This window comes from Falco naumanni, chromosome 2 (assembly GCF_017639655.2).
Source record: "Falco naumanni isolate bFalNau1 chromosome 2, bFalNau1.pat, whole genome shotgun sequence".
Taxonomy (NCBI): Eukaryota; Metazoa; Chordata; class Aves; order Falconiformes; family Falconidae; genus Falco; species Falco naumanni.
Window position 1 is genome coordinate 119,574,720 of NC_054055.1, and position 13,400 is coordinate 119,588,119.

A 13,400-nucleotide genomic window follows, 5' to 3' on the forward strand; every position below is an offset into this window, starting at 1 on the left:
AACAACACCCTTTTGCCAATAAAATATCGCTCTGTTACTTGGGACATACGTGGCTTTAAAGCAAAGAAATTACCTGTGGACAAACTAACACGCAGTGTCTAGGGCAGAAGCACAGGGTGCCACATTTGTGATGCAGGTGGCAAACCCATTGTCTGATGTCTCGGAAAAGGCTTGCGATATGTCTCCTACTCCCAAACAGAAAGTAGCGCACCTTTCAGACTGGCTTCCAAAGCAGGGAACTTTCGGTACGCCTTCCTAAACTTAGGTCAAAGTATGCCTGCAGCCACCAGCAGAGCTGGGATTCAGGAGCTAGGGAGGAAGGAGGAGGAAGGGTGAAAAATCATTCCTTGCATTGTGAAAAAAGACCCATGGATTGGAAAGGAGGTGAAACACACCGGCGATAGGAGTGTCACCCAAAAATCAACGTCTCTAAATAGCAAGTGTACCATGCACACCTTTTCTTTAGAAGTCCTTTTTTGTTTCAGAGCACCTTGTTAGAGTTGGATAGTACTCAATGGGAGAGACATTGCCAGAGCTCAGGCCACCTCTGCAAACGTTAAGCCAAAAGCCACGTGAATATGCAATCATTGTTGTTGATTGCATGGCATGAGCCGGGCAAGGAATACAGGGTTTCCTTTCCAAGACGTAAACTTCTGCTACTTAGATAAATGAGAGGTCACTGTCAGTGAGCTGATATGTGAAATGCATGATCGTCCCACCACTTTGCTACTGCCAAGGTTTCTAGCAGCACAGGACTTTTACCTGCTGTAAACCCATGAGGAGAGGACACCTTTGTGCCAAAACAGGAGCAATATATAGGACTGCAAGGAAACTCGGGAATTATTCATGGTCACACTGGGTCTCAGCCTGTGGATAAGCACAGGATTTCAGTGTCCCTGCCCACCGTTGCAGGTTTGAAGATTGAAGATTATGATCAATTTAACTTGTATTCATTGGCTGCCAAATAATTGCACTTTTTTCTCTGTGTAAGCCCCCCACGTTTTAGTTGTAGTTTGGGAAGAAGGGCTTGTAAGTGGAGATTAGCAAAGTCCTACTGTACACTTATGTTCCATTACTGTTGCTTCCAGGTCTGGAGGCGGCATTAAGCATGCTGCCTGGCGTGTGTAGTGTCCCCTGCCCCTCGAATGGAGATTCTTCACTTCCAACAAGACCGTGGCACTCACAAGATTCCCTTCAGGCTTGTGTTTGCCATCCTCTCCAGTGATGAAGTCTTTAGCTCCAGCCTCTCTGTGTGCAGATGACGAGGTTAGTGTCTTCTGGGTGTTGTTTAGAAGCTGCATGTTCCACTGGACTTCAAATTCAACCTGAGACGGAGACTTGGAATTGAAGATACAAATAAGTAGTGCTGATGTATTTATTAGAGACTGTGCTGGGAAATTGCTTTACTGTCCTATAGGCTGTAGAAATACAGAGCACCCGGATCACTCCAAAAGGTTCATGTTTGTCGTTTTGCTCCTTACCAGTTAGTGTTTCAAAAGTAATCCTAGCTTTTCGTGGTAGGTTAAAGACTTTTACACGTCCTGGTGTAATTGCTTACTAGCATTAACTATGCAATGCCTTAAAAATAGACTCTATTATAAGCCTAAACTGCCTGTTAGGGTTGTGGAAGCAGCACCATTCATATTGTGCAGCACCTTTGCGTAGCTGTGGGGCAGGGAGAGGCTGAGTGCTCGCCTGGCTGTGGTACCGCTACCACTTAGTCTGCCACTGGGGTTTTTGTGGAGGTGGATGGGAGAGATCTGTTCAGTTTGTCATTCATGCCCATTATTTATTTTGTGAAAAGAGAGTTTTTGAGGGGAGCCTACATGAACTAAGCTTTTCACCTCTGAAAATAGTCTTAAATTAGTGTTGATTAAGCACCAGAGCTGGATACCCAAAGTACATGTGCTATACTTCATCCACTGAAGAAAGATTGAGTAACCTGCCTTTTTATAGAGGCAAGTGCAGTAGTACTGGTTGTTGTTTGGAGCACTCCCACTAGCACTAACCATCGTGGGCAAAGCAGGGTACCTGCTTTCTGCTCACACCTCGGAGGGACGTTACACACGTGCACATCACACTAGGATAACAAAATTATCAATCATTGCTTGATTTTGATTAATGTCAAAGCACTGGAGATACCTAACTCCAAGTGAGCATCTTTGTGGGAGAGTCCTTTGAGCAGGTCTTGGTCTCTTTAGAGGGTGAGAGAGGTATTGCATTTTTTCAAGCTATTCAAGGGCTTAGAGGTTTTATCGTGAATTATTTCAGAGTAAGTTAACAGTGTGCTTAGTTTTCTGTGGAGCTGCAAAGTATACTTCTGAGTACTGAGCAGTGCTTGTGCTACATGAACTGTGAAGTACTTTACAGCAGCAAAGTACCCCCAAAGGTCAGCACACCTTTGTGCTCCTCAGGCTCTGGACCATTTCTGAACACATTAAATTCAGATTCAGCTGCTCAAACATTACAGCCAGAAATTGTCCTATCCACGTTTGTTTCTTGAATCAAGAAAACTATGCTTTTTCTGCTCATTTTTTAGTGAAAAATAGCTAAAGATTTCTTCACCTGAAGTTGAAAGCCTACAGAACTGTCTGAGATGTGACTAATTTGGGTGTCTCAGGAGGACACGCAACCAAGGAAAGGGATCAGAATAATGCTTTTTGCAAGTCTCTCTGGAATAATGACCACGATGAGTGAAAGGTGGGTTTTAGGTTAGGACCATGGGAAGCAGACGGCTGTGTGTGCAACAGGCCTGAGGGCACATCAGTGCTTCTGCAGAACAGGTGTAGTTCAGTTTACCCTTCTAATGTTCACAGTCAGAACAATCGCCACATTCTTGGGCAAGGGGCATTGAAGAAGTTGGTGAAGAAAAGATGGAGCCTTTCAGCTAACTCATGAGAACTGTGGTTCAAAAGTAAACTCTGGCTTTTGTAATCAAGACGGATATTATTTCCTAAGAGAAAAACAAGAATTATTTCTTCTTCCTTTTTTAATTAGTACACTTCTCCAAAAATTGGGCATAATAATTAATCTGAAAGCTTTATGGAATAACAAATGTAAACTTCTATCATATAATATTTAATCACGAATGTCATGCTTCCTTTTTTTTTTTTAATTGGCTTTTATTTATAAGGTTCTGCAGCTCACTTTAATGGCTTTTCAGTTATTTTTCAATTAATTGGTTTTGGTTTCCATGCTCCCTTCTTATGGATGTCTGTAGATTACGTTATGGATGAGTGAGGAGGAGTGTTGCAGAAGGTTCTTCTTCCATTTTTTTTTTTTCTGAAAAACAAGCTGGTGAAACGGAGTCAAGCATTCAGCATAAATTAAAAGCTCGCACACATGAAATCTGGAAAGCAGTTAGTAACTGTAACTTTAGCTGTTATGACAGAACTGTATTGATGCCCTGGAAACAATATACTTGGTGAGTAATTAAAGTTTCGAGGAATTGCCTTGCTGCCAGGGAATGGCTGGAAGTATAGGGGCTTCAGATGTAGCCCAAAAATCCCACCCAGCTCCTGGATCTTTATGGTTAAATTGGAATGTGTTTTACTCTCAGTATTAGGGGGAGGGGGTAACCAAAAAAACCCACAAAGTATAAGTGGAATTTTTACAAAAATTGAGACAAAAACTCAGATAGAGGTCAGCTGCCTTTATTTGCTCCACCTCTGCAATTGCTTCCCAGAAAAGCCGTGGCCTGCCGTAGCAGCAGGACACAGTATGCAGTTACACGGTACAAGTTGCTTGTGATGCCATGTTGCCTTTTGAACTGCTAAATGAAGTTTTTAATTACTGAAGCTTTGTGTCTGAAGGCAGCCAATATTTAATGTTCCAAGAGCGGATAAACGTTTCCTGTGACCCATAAACCTGTGGGTTTTCTCTGTTGCCTGAAAAAAAAAAAAAAATGCCACCATTTGTTTTCCTAGATGGTGGGAAAGAATCTGCATCCCATTGGTAATCTGTAAACCATTTAGTTTGATTATTTCTCGTGTTTGGCTTCTTCTGTTGCACTGCATGAGTCTATGTGGAACAACAGTGCTGTCCTGAGCTAAAGAACAGTAAATGGGCCGTGGGAAGGGGTTCCACGCTCAGCAAAACGTGGAATGATCATGAAAATGATCAACATTCTTGCAAGTCATGAAGGTCTTTCTGAAATAGCTGGCGGTTCACTAAGCAGAACCACAAGCAGTGACCTGAAGGAGGCACACTTAGGCACAAATCTATTTTAATAAGTGTCTCTTTTGCTTCAGAGGCAGACAGACCAAAAGCTGAGCTGATTATAATTAAACAGGCTCCAACAGCAACAACAAAACTTGTTTTAGCGTGTGAAACTATGGTTACCAAATTTCAGATTTCTCTTACAAAACTGAATGTCTGATCAAGAACATGAGCTTTTTGCATAAAACTGGGATAAATGCAAGTGCCCATCAAGAATTCTGGAAGCTCAAGTGTGCCTCATCCTCAGAATGTAAAATGTATTAATATTGCAGTTGTTGTAATGAAATGCCAGTCTTTCCCATTGTAAAACTCAAAACTGTTTTTTTAATTTTTCCCTCGGGTCTGGAAATGGAGAAAGCACAGACTCTGAGCAGTGTAACAGGAAAAATGTGACAATTCTCTGAAGACTGAAATGTAGAGTCTCAGACTAAGTTTGAGGTCATGAAAGGTGTTGTTGAAAACGAAGGTTTTTAAGATAGTGGGAAATAATGCAGAGATGATTTCAAATTCAGTTGAGACCAATTTGCTGTAATTTTGCATGCATATTAAGTAGTAAGACAATTTGGGGTGGGGGAAGGAGGAGGAGAAGGTAGGAGCAAGTGAGACATACTCAGCTGAAGAGTAATACATCCCACGTTTTACTAAATCAAGGAGAAAAAGGAGCAAGCCCGTCTGGGCTTTGAGCATTGCCTGCCTACAGCAGACAGGCAAGCTGCTCCGGGGAGCCCTGCACGGCTCGTGGCTTGCACGTGGCACTTCAGTATAGAGTGGTATGAAATTATGACTTAATGAGTAGAAGTGGGGCCTGTCCCTGAAATCTGAAAGTGATGGAGATGGTTCAGAGCTGTGTCAGGAGCTGCTGTTCGAATTGGGTGAAAAGGACAGATTGCAGTCCATGCTGGAAGCAGGTTACCTCCGGAGTCCTGTGGTGACACGCACCAGGGACTGTGTTTGGTCTGTTTTCTCTGCAGTGTCCAGGTCTTTAGAGTGCATGTATAGATATGATGCTCTTGTGATACAGAGAAGAGCCAGCATCTCTGTTCTATAGACAGAAACTGAAATGCAGAATAAAAATTCTCTGCTCACTGCACCGCTATGAAATGCCTTTGGAGCCAAAGTTCAACCCTGCTACACCTCACACCTCAAACGGCAGCAACTCCGAGCGTGTGAGACAGTGGCGGGGGTGGTTTTAGGTTTTTCAGGAATTATGGCAGCAATTTCAGATCTTACTAGGGCCAGTGAGATATGGGGGAATGTTTTGAGGACTATGATCCTGAATTACAAGTATTTAACTGAATGCAATTCCTGTGTCTGAATAGATACATGATACACAGTGTGTTTCTCTGCTGCAGTCCCTGGGGGATTTGATGTAACAGGTGTGTCCTGGCTGCAGCCACTCCCATGGAGCATAACTTGTATTAAATTTAACTAAAGCCTGTTTAATTAAATATGGCAGAGAGATGCTTGTAAACATCTGTGTGGCAGCTCAGCAGCTAGCTTGCAGAAGTGGGAGACTTGCAGCTGGAGGGATTGATGCTGTCTGGCACTTTTACAGGGCTTTGGACCACTGCCTGGGTGTTGTGGGTGATGCACACTCCCCCTCGCCGGCAGCATCTCACCTGCCACATCGTGCCAGCCTGCTGCCATGCCAGAGGCGTGCGGCGTGGCTGCCTAAACCAGCCATCAAGAAACATCAATGAGAAGGGCAAACTACTGTAAGTCCTGGAAGGCGCTGCTCCGCTGGGAAAAGGGCGCTGCTTCTGCAGGCTGCAGGGCTGTCCTCTGCGAGGGACCTTGGGGAGCCTCAAAACGGGCTTGGAGGTAGAGCTGTGGTGTGAACAGCAGAGATTTGGGGCAGACCTCTCTGGCTTCCTAAAGAACAAAGTAAATTGTATACCCTGCACATCTTGGCCTTTGTAGAGTGGTTTGGGTTATGGGGCAGGGAGGAGAGGTGCTGGCTGGTCGAGATCCCACCAGCAAGCTATTTGCTTAGTGTCGCCTCATCTAATCCGACCCAGCGAAGCAAAGCAAATGACCGGCACCTCTTGTATCAGTGCCGCTCGCAGCTCCCGAGACCAACCACACGGGTCCTCTGGCCTTTTCCTTGTTGCTTGAGCTGATGTCGGCGTAGGACAGTGGAAGGAAACACTGCTGCCTCCATTTGAGCAACTCCTACCACCATGGTTCCTCCAGTCTTGGTGAGCGTATTAAACACAGACTGCAGCGGGGAGTGCTGGCGGCACGTGGCGTGCTGTGGCTGTGCGGGGCTGTTCCGTCAGAACAGGGCAGGGAAATACATTCCCTCCATCCTCAGAGATGAAAACTCTCTGTCTAAACTAGGTGGTACAAAATCCCCTTCTCCACAGAATACTTTTTTTTAAATTTTGTTTAAGTTAGTGAGGAAGTTAGCTATTACAAATGCTTCAAAGGTATCATCTTGATTATCTCCTCGAAGCAGCAGGATTTAAAAAAGTTCATTTTCTGACTAGCGTGCACTTGTTGGCAGGAGGAAAGCGTGCCTGGAACCAAGCCGTGCGCACCCTGCTACACCTCACAGCTGCATTATGTTGTAATTCCTGTCTCTCCCCACCAACCCCAAGATACTTCAGACTGCTTCACCAAATAGCTTTGGCTTTTTTTTTTTCCCTTCACCAGCAAACTGTTCTCATGCCCAGGAAAATACGGAAAAGAAAACTGGCAGCTGAGGTGACAAGTCACTGCAAAAGCAAGACAAATGAATTCACTGAAACTCTCACTGTGTTTCCCGTAAATGAGCAGAAGAAAGGTTTGAGTGTTCCCGTGGTAAGTTAACCTCTTTTTATCAGTTTGTTCTCTCTTGCCCAAATCCCTCGGTCACCTCTAACTGGGGGAAGAAGGGCAAAGGAACAGGAGACGTAAGGTACTGGTGGATGGGAATGTTAAGTGTTCCCTTTGCTGAGGCCATCCTTTTCCCAGCTCGTCTTGCTGAGAGGCTGGAAGACCTTTAGAGCCTTTTCTCCAACAGAGATGCTTTTCCACCTAGGACTCGCGATGGCTACCTGGCTCAGCTCAGGAACCTGTCTGTGTGGCAGCCCGGCGTGAGCGGAGGCAGACGTCCTCGTTAATGACACAACAGAGCCAACCTACCTCTGGCTGGAAGGAAATCCTAAAGGCAGGGTAGGCTGGGCTGGGGGTGGGGGGGGGGTGGGGGGGTGGTGGTGGTGTTGGGCTATCTCTACAAAAGCCGCCAGGGATGAAGAGTCCAGTTTATCCCTCCTCTAATTGCATCTCTACTATTCCCTGCCCAGAGCCTTGCTCAGTCTCTTCCCAGCTGCTCCAACTAATGCATTTCTCTTCTGCGCGCCTGCAAGAGCCTGGAAGAGAAAAGGAGAAGGTAGTGTGGACGCAGTAGAGGCCCTCAGGGCATGTGAGGGATGGCAAGGGTATGGAAAACTGAGGGGCAGCCTGGACCAAACAAATCTTTCTGATTTACTAGACCAAATGCAGAACCTCTGAAGACTGCCATTACCCTACAGCTGAATTACCGACTCTGGCAAAGCAGAAAGGACACAAGTTTCTCACTCACTTATGCAGGGCTTCTCAGTGGGGAAAAAAAGCATTAACCACAGAGGAAACAAACCTAGACTGTTCTTACAGAGACTGGTGGGGGAGGGTGGAGGTGGGAAGACCGTAACAAACAGAGTAATGAAGTAAGCCCATGGGTATCATCAGTCTGTAGGTAAATAATTTCAAAACAACCTTTAGCCTCAGGGAGATGATGTTTCATTTAGACGTTGAATGAGCCCGCTGCATCAGCAAATCCCTCTCTCGGGGTTACCATTTATTCCTGCCTCGTGTCGAACTCTGTTACAGGCTGCAAGCAATGAAAATTGCGGACTGAAATTATTAGTGTTTGTGAAATGTTTGCACTGGGCTGATAAAGTTCAGTGAGCTATATTTTATGCTTCTTGGAGATATGTGAATGATACAATGGTTATGGTTTTAGTCATTTGTGAACCTCTCCGACTTCATCACAACTCACCTAGCAATTCTGTCCTGCTACTTGAAATAAGATTGCACGGTCTAGTAGCTAACCAAGTACCATGCGCTGGTTGTTTGGGTGTTTTTTCTTCGAGGGCTCGGCCAACAGAACCTCCCCCGTTTGTTTCCAGGCTTTAGCAATCCAGAGGAGTCCCATGTAAGCAGCACGCTGTCGAGGCAGCCGTGGGCACGGCCGCGGTAGGAGTACTGCGTGGTCCAGAGCGGAACGCGGAGGGAGGAAGGCACCCAGGGTTAAGGTGTGTTAAACACGTGGAAAACTCTCCGGTGGATCGCACACAACCTTTTGCAACCAATACAAGTTGAAGAGAAGAATTCCAAGTGCAAATCTTCTAACCCTTGTTAATCTCAGGCACTGCTTATTTGTTGGAAGCAGTTCCCTCTGACAATTGAAATGCTTGGAATTACAGTGGATTGGTAACAAAAAACGACATGCTCACCAAAGGTAAGAGATACCATCTCCAATTTCATTAATGCTGTGTGTTATCTTTTATTGTTCCTCTTCGGAAAACAAGTTATAAAATCTGGGTTCTAACAGGTTTTGCTCATAAGCAATGTGGAGGGGCATTTCACTTCTGCAGCCCGCTCTGAGCTGACTTAGAGCTTGTGAGAGACTCTTTGCAGGTTTAATCCTCTATGTCTGGGCAGTAATTGTGACGGTTGTCACAGTGAGTCCCAAACCAGGGGGTGAAGAGGCCAAACGGTCCTGCTTTGTTGAGGTTATTAGAACGTTGGGCTTGTCTATGCTGAATTGAGCTCAGGCAGTTGGTCTGGTGTATAGCCTGGTTCTGTGGTATCGGTGTGCCTGCGGAGAAAGACGTAGTACAAAGAGGTGTTGAACTGTTCAGGAACCCTTCCTGATGTAAAGGGCTACTCACTACCTTCTGTGTCACCAAGCGGTTCTTTCAGCCAGCACCTATGTATGAAGCATAAGCAAACGTTCAGGTCTGCTCCTGGATGTTCCCAGAAACCCCATGGTTTAGGACTTCCATTCCAAAAGCAAAAATACAGGACAACTCTAAGCCTTGCTCGGAAATGTACCTGCTTATCCTCTTTAGCACATGCCCCAACATTGGCCTGTGTTATTTCTTGTAATATAATAGCACATGCTTTATTCAAAAGCAAGGATATGGTGCATAAAGATCTTGAGAACCCTGAACTATCGCATGACTGTGCAAATGGTTTTCTGCCATGTCGCTCTGCTTTGCTCTATTTGAACTGGAATTTCTTTGTGGGATCAATGCTTATCTGTAACAGGCAGCCTGATAGGCTGCATGAAGAGCAAATGATGCCTGTCAGACCAGAAAGCACACCAGTTCTTCCTTCCTGATGGGGAGCACACAATCACAGTGAGCCTCTGGACAATCTCAGAAAGGTTAGGACACCAACGGGGGATCTGTTTTTGAAGTTGGCAGAACAGGACTGTTGGGAAAGTGTCACACTAGGACACTGATATAAAGAAGAAATCTTTTGAAAAGCACTGGCTTCATGCCCAACCATTATGGAGAAATTTCCGTAGAGTAGCTGTGTGGACCTTGGTAATGTGAGCAAGGAGATATATGGTGATGCCACTCTTAAGTACAAAGAACATACCTAAAAGGCTGGGTCGGGGTACAGAGGTCAAAGGCATTATGAAAGGACCCACTGACCATATCACAGTCACTTTAAAAAGTGAAATAATGCTTAGCTTGAGAAGTTGAGGAAGAGCCCCAGTTTCAAGTCCATATTTTCAGTCACGTGCTGTTGAATCCTGTGACGGCAAAATAAAATGAGCACTAAATATTTTGCTCAAAAAGTGGTTTAAGAACAACCCTCCAGCTTTTTAGCCAGCATCCTCAGTATGATGCATGTTTGCACTTCTCTAAGGAAAAACTGTGATTGCTTGAAATAAGTTCTTCTACTTCTTCTAAAGCACAGCTTGATTTGACACTTGAGACAGAAGCTCTCTGTCCAGTCTGGCGATGCGGCATTGCCCCACGGGACATCAGGCTTATTACTTCAGGGTCCCTACAACAGAATTGCCAACAACCAAACTGCCACCTAAACAGTTCCTAGGACTGGCAAGTAAGCACCACGCAGCCACTCGCTTCCCCCCGGGTGGGATGGGGAGAGAGTGGGAAGGGTAAATGAGAAAACTCGTGGGCTGGGATAAGGACAGTTCAACAGGCAAAGCCAAAGCGGCGTGCCCAAGCAGAGCCACCCGAGGAATCCCTTCCCCCTGCCACGGCAGGCAGGGGCTCAGCCCCCCCAGGGCAGCAGGGCTCAGCACCAGGACGGGGCTGGGGAAGGCAAACGCCATCACTCCCAGCGTATCCCCCCTCCTGCTTCCCCAGCTTTATGTGCTGAGCGTGGTGTTACATGGTCTGGGGTATCCCCTTGGGCAGCGGGGGGCAGCTGTCCCGGCCGTGCCACCCAGCCAGCTCGCTGCTTGGAAGTAAGGAGCAATAACAAAAGCTTCCCTGTGTTACTAACACTGTTTCCAGCACAAATCCAAAATGTAGCCCTGTATTAGCTGCTATGAAGAAAATTAACTCTACCCCAGCCAAAACCAGCTCAAGCCCACAAACTGCATCAGAAGCAGGTAGGTGACATCAAGGGAGACGCAGAAGCAGCTGCTGCTGAAGGAGGTGCAGCAAAAGACATCATCGATTCAATGACGCTCATCGAAACGAATAGTCTGTAAATCTGTACTCGTGCAGTACCTGTTGCAGACAAACAAGGTGGCACGTGGGCAGCAAAAGAAGCAAGAACAATAGCTGAGGCTCTTGGGCTCGGTAAAGAGGCTGGGCTCCAAGAGAAACCTGCCTTTCGGTAACTACTTGCACTCAACTAACCCCATTACATTATAAGCAAAAAAAAAAAAAAAAAAAATTAAATTCAAGTAAAAGCCAGGGAAAGCCCTAGGGAAAGTTCCAAGTTAAAATGCTGAAAGCTTGTAATGAGTCCTTTGATTTTAGAAGTTGTACACAGCTCCAGCAAACCCTGGGCCTGTGAAGCATGTCCTGACAAAATAGAATAAAATGCAGGTTTTGCCCTTAGGCAAAAGAAAAATAAATAGTAAGTTGAATTGATTTCTAGCAAATGTAACAAATCTACGTAACTTGTATCTGAATTATCAGAAAAGGGAGGAAAATATTCAGGCCCTGCCTTCAGAAGCATAGGAGTGCTTAATTAGATGGCTGGGATGAATATTAGCGACTCTGCACCGCCTGCCGGGAGGGATTACTGCACCGCTGTCTGCACGACCACCACGGGGACGCCAGGCTCTGCCTGCACAACCACAGCCTCATTTTGCATGTAGAGAGTGAACGGAAGTTTTCCAGGCCAGTCAAAGTGCAAATAAGTATGATTCATCATAGCAGGTGGATAGCGTATCAATAGAATATCAGGTTGATATCATATCAATACAATATCAGGTGGATATTGTATCAATATAATATCAGATGGATATTGTATCAATATAATATTAGGTGGATATCATATCAATATAATATCATGTAGAAATCCATATCATATCAGGTAAATATATAAATATAATATCAGGTAGATTTCATATCAATATAATATCAGGTAAATTTTGTATCAATATAATATCAGGTATATACTGTATCAGTATAATATTAGGTGGATACCATATCAATATAATATCCGGTAGAAATCATATAAATATAATACCAGGTGGATATCGTATCAATATAGTATCAGGTGGATATCGTATCAATATAACATTAGGTGGATACCATATCAGTATATCAGGTCGATATCAATATACTATCAGGTAGATACCATATCAATATACTATCAGGTGGATATCATATCAATATAATATTTTATTTTCCCTGATGTAGCAACAAGCCAAATGTGACTTTGTGGTTTGGAATCTGGAGTGTTAGATTTCAGCCATAATACACTGACATTAAATCTGCACATAAATGGCATTTAAGGACAAGGAGCAGGTAGACTTTGCTGGCGTAGCTTTCTGGTAAACAGAATGAATTTTCAGATCTCTGAGGAGCACGGTGTAATAACTGATAAATGAGAGGCTGAATTATTCAAGTGCCATTTTTTACCATAATGTGCATCATCAGATTTTTTATTCTTGTCTTTGAACAAAGAGGTGAGGCAAGCGAGCTGGGACCAAAAAGCTGCAACTGCCGTGGCACTAACAAGAAGCGCTTTCACTTTTGGTTTTCTCTGGACATGGGCAGTTAAAAAGGTGGTATTCATTTTGCGAAATATTAACTAGATTACTTCAGATGTGCTTCTCATTTAATTAAAATTTCTAGCTGGGGGTAGGTCAGAACATGGTCTCATCGATGCTGAGGCAAGAAGCAGGTATAAACTGATTTATTGCTGTAATTCTGTGCCTGCCTTGGTCCATCCGTTTCCCGAAGTCATATGGCAGCCGAACTGCACCTAATGGTGAGTTGCTGGAAGGGATTTTTGATCTCAAAACTCCACGGATTGTGATCAGGAATTCCACCATGCTGTTGCTTGTGTAGCAGCAGATTTACACAACAGCAACAACAAAATACATTTGTTGATCTAAACCACTCCTCCTTAGGCTGTTCGGGGCTGGAGGGTAAGCCAGCCAGAAGTGCTCGGTACACCAGCAACAACTGGAGCCTGACTGGTTTCACCTGGCAGCACGGGACAGCAAATGCCAGGAGCACCAGGTACCTGTGACACAGGTTGGCGTGAGGGAACGTTCAAGCCCACTTCTGAAGACAGGGCACTGGTAGCATCTCAGTGTGGAGGCATCTGCTAAAGCTCCTTCTTGCTATGAAATCTGCCATTGTAGGTGTCCAAACCAGGTGATTAGTCTTGGAGGAAGATCAGGGATGTCAGAAGAATTAAATGTAGCGCTTGAAAACCCGCTGTGCCGGGCTGTTGCGTCGCTGTTGGGGCTGTGTGTGGGTGTGCAGCCCAGCACATGGAACGTGGCATTCTGCACAACAGGAGGGAGAAGGGAACCTGGGCTGGGTGACGTCCTCCTGCTGCTGCAGTGCGTGTGCATGCTTAAGCACGTGTCACCGCATCACCTGACAGTCAGCTGAGGTCAAGGGGCTTGCTTTTTAAACATATTGTTGCTGCTTATGTGGTTTAAAGCTTAAGTTTCCTTTCTTAATCTACCCAAGAATTTA

General features: G+C 45.0%; 1 long non-coding RNA gene across 1 annotated transcript; it reads left to right on the plus strand.

The window, feature by feature from the left end:
• The first annotated feature begins 5,778 nt into the window (after positions 1-5,778).
• LOC121082851 lies at positions 5,779-7,367 on the plus strand. The gene is made up of 3 exons (XR_005826150.1): positions 5,779-6,039; positions 6,874-7,020; positions 7,241-7,367. It is a non-coding gene; the product is annotated as an uncharacterized LOC121082851 (long non-coding RNA).
• The last annotated feature ends 6,033 nt before the right edge of the window (positions 7,368-13,400 follow it).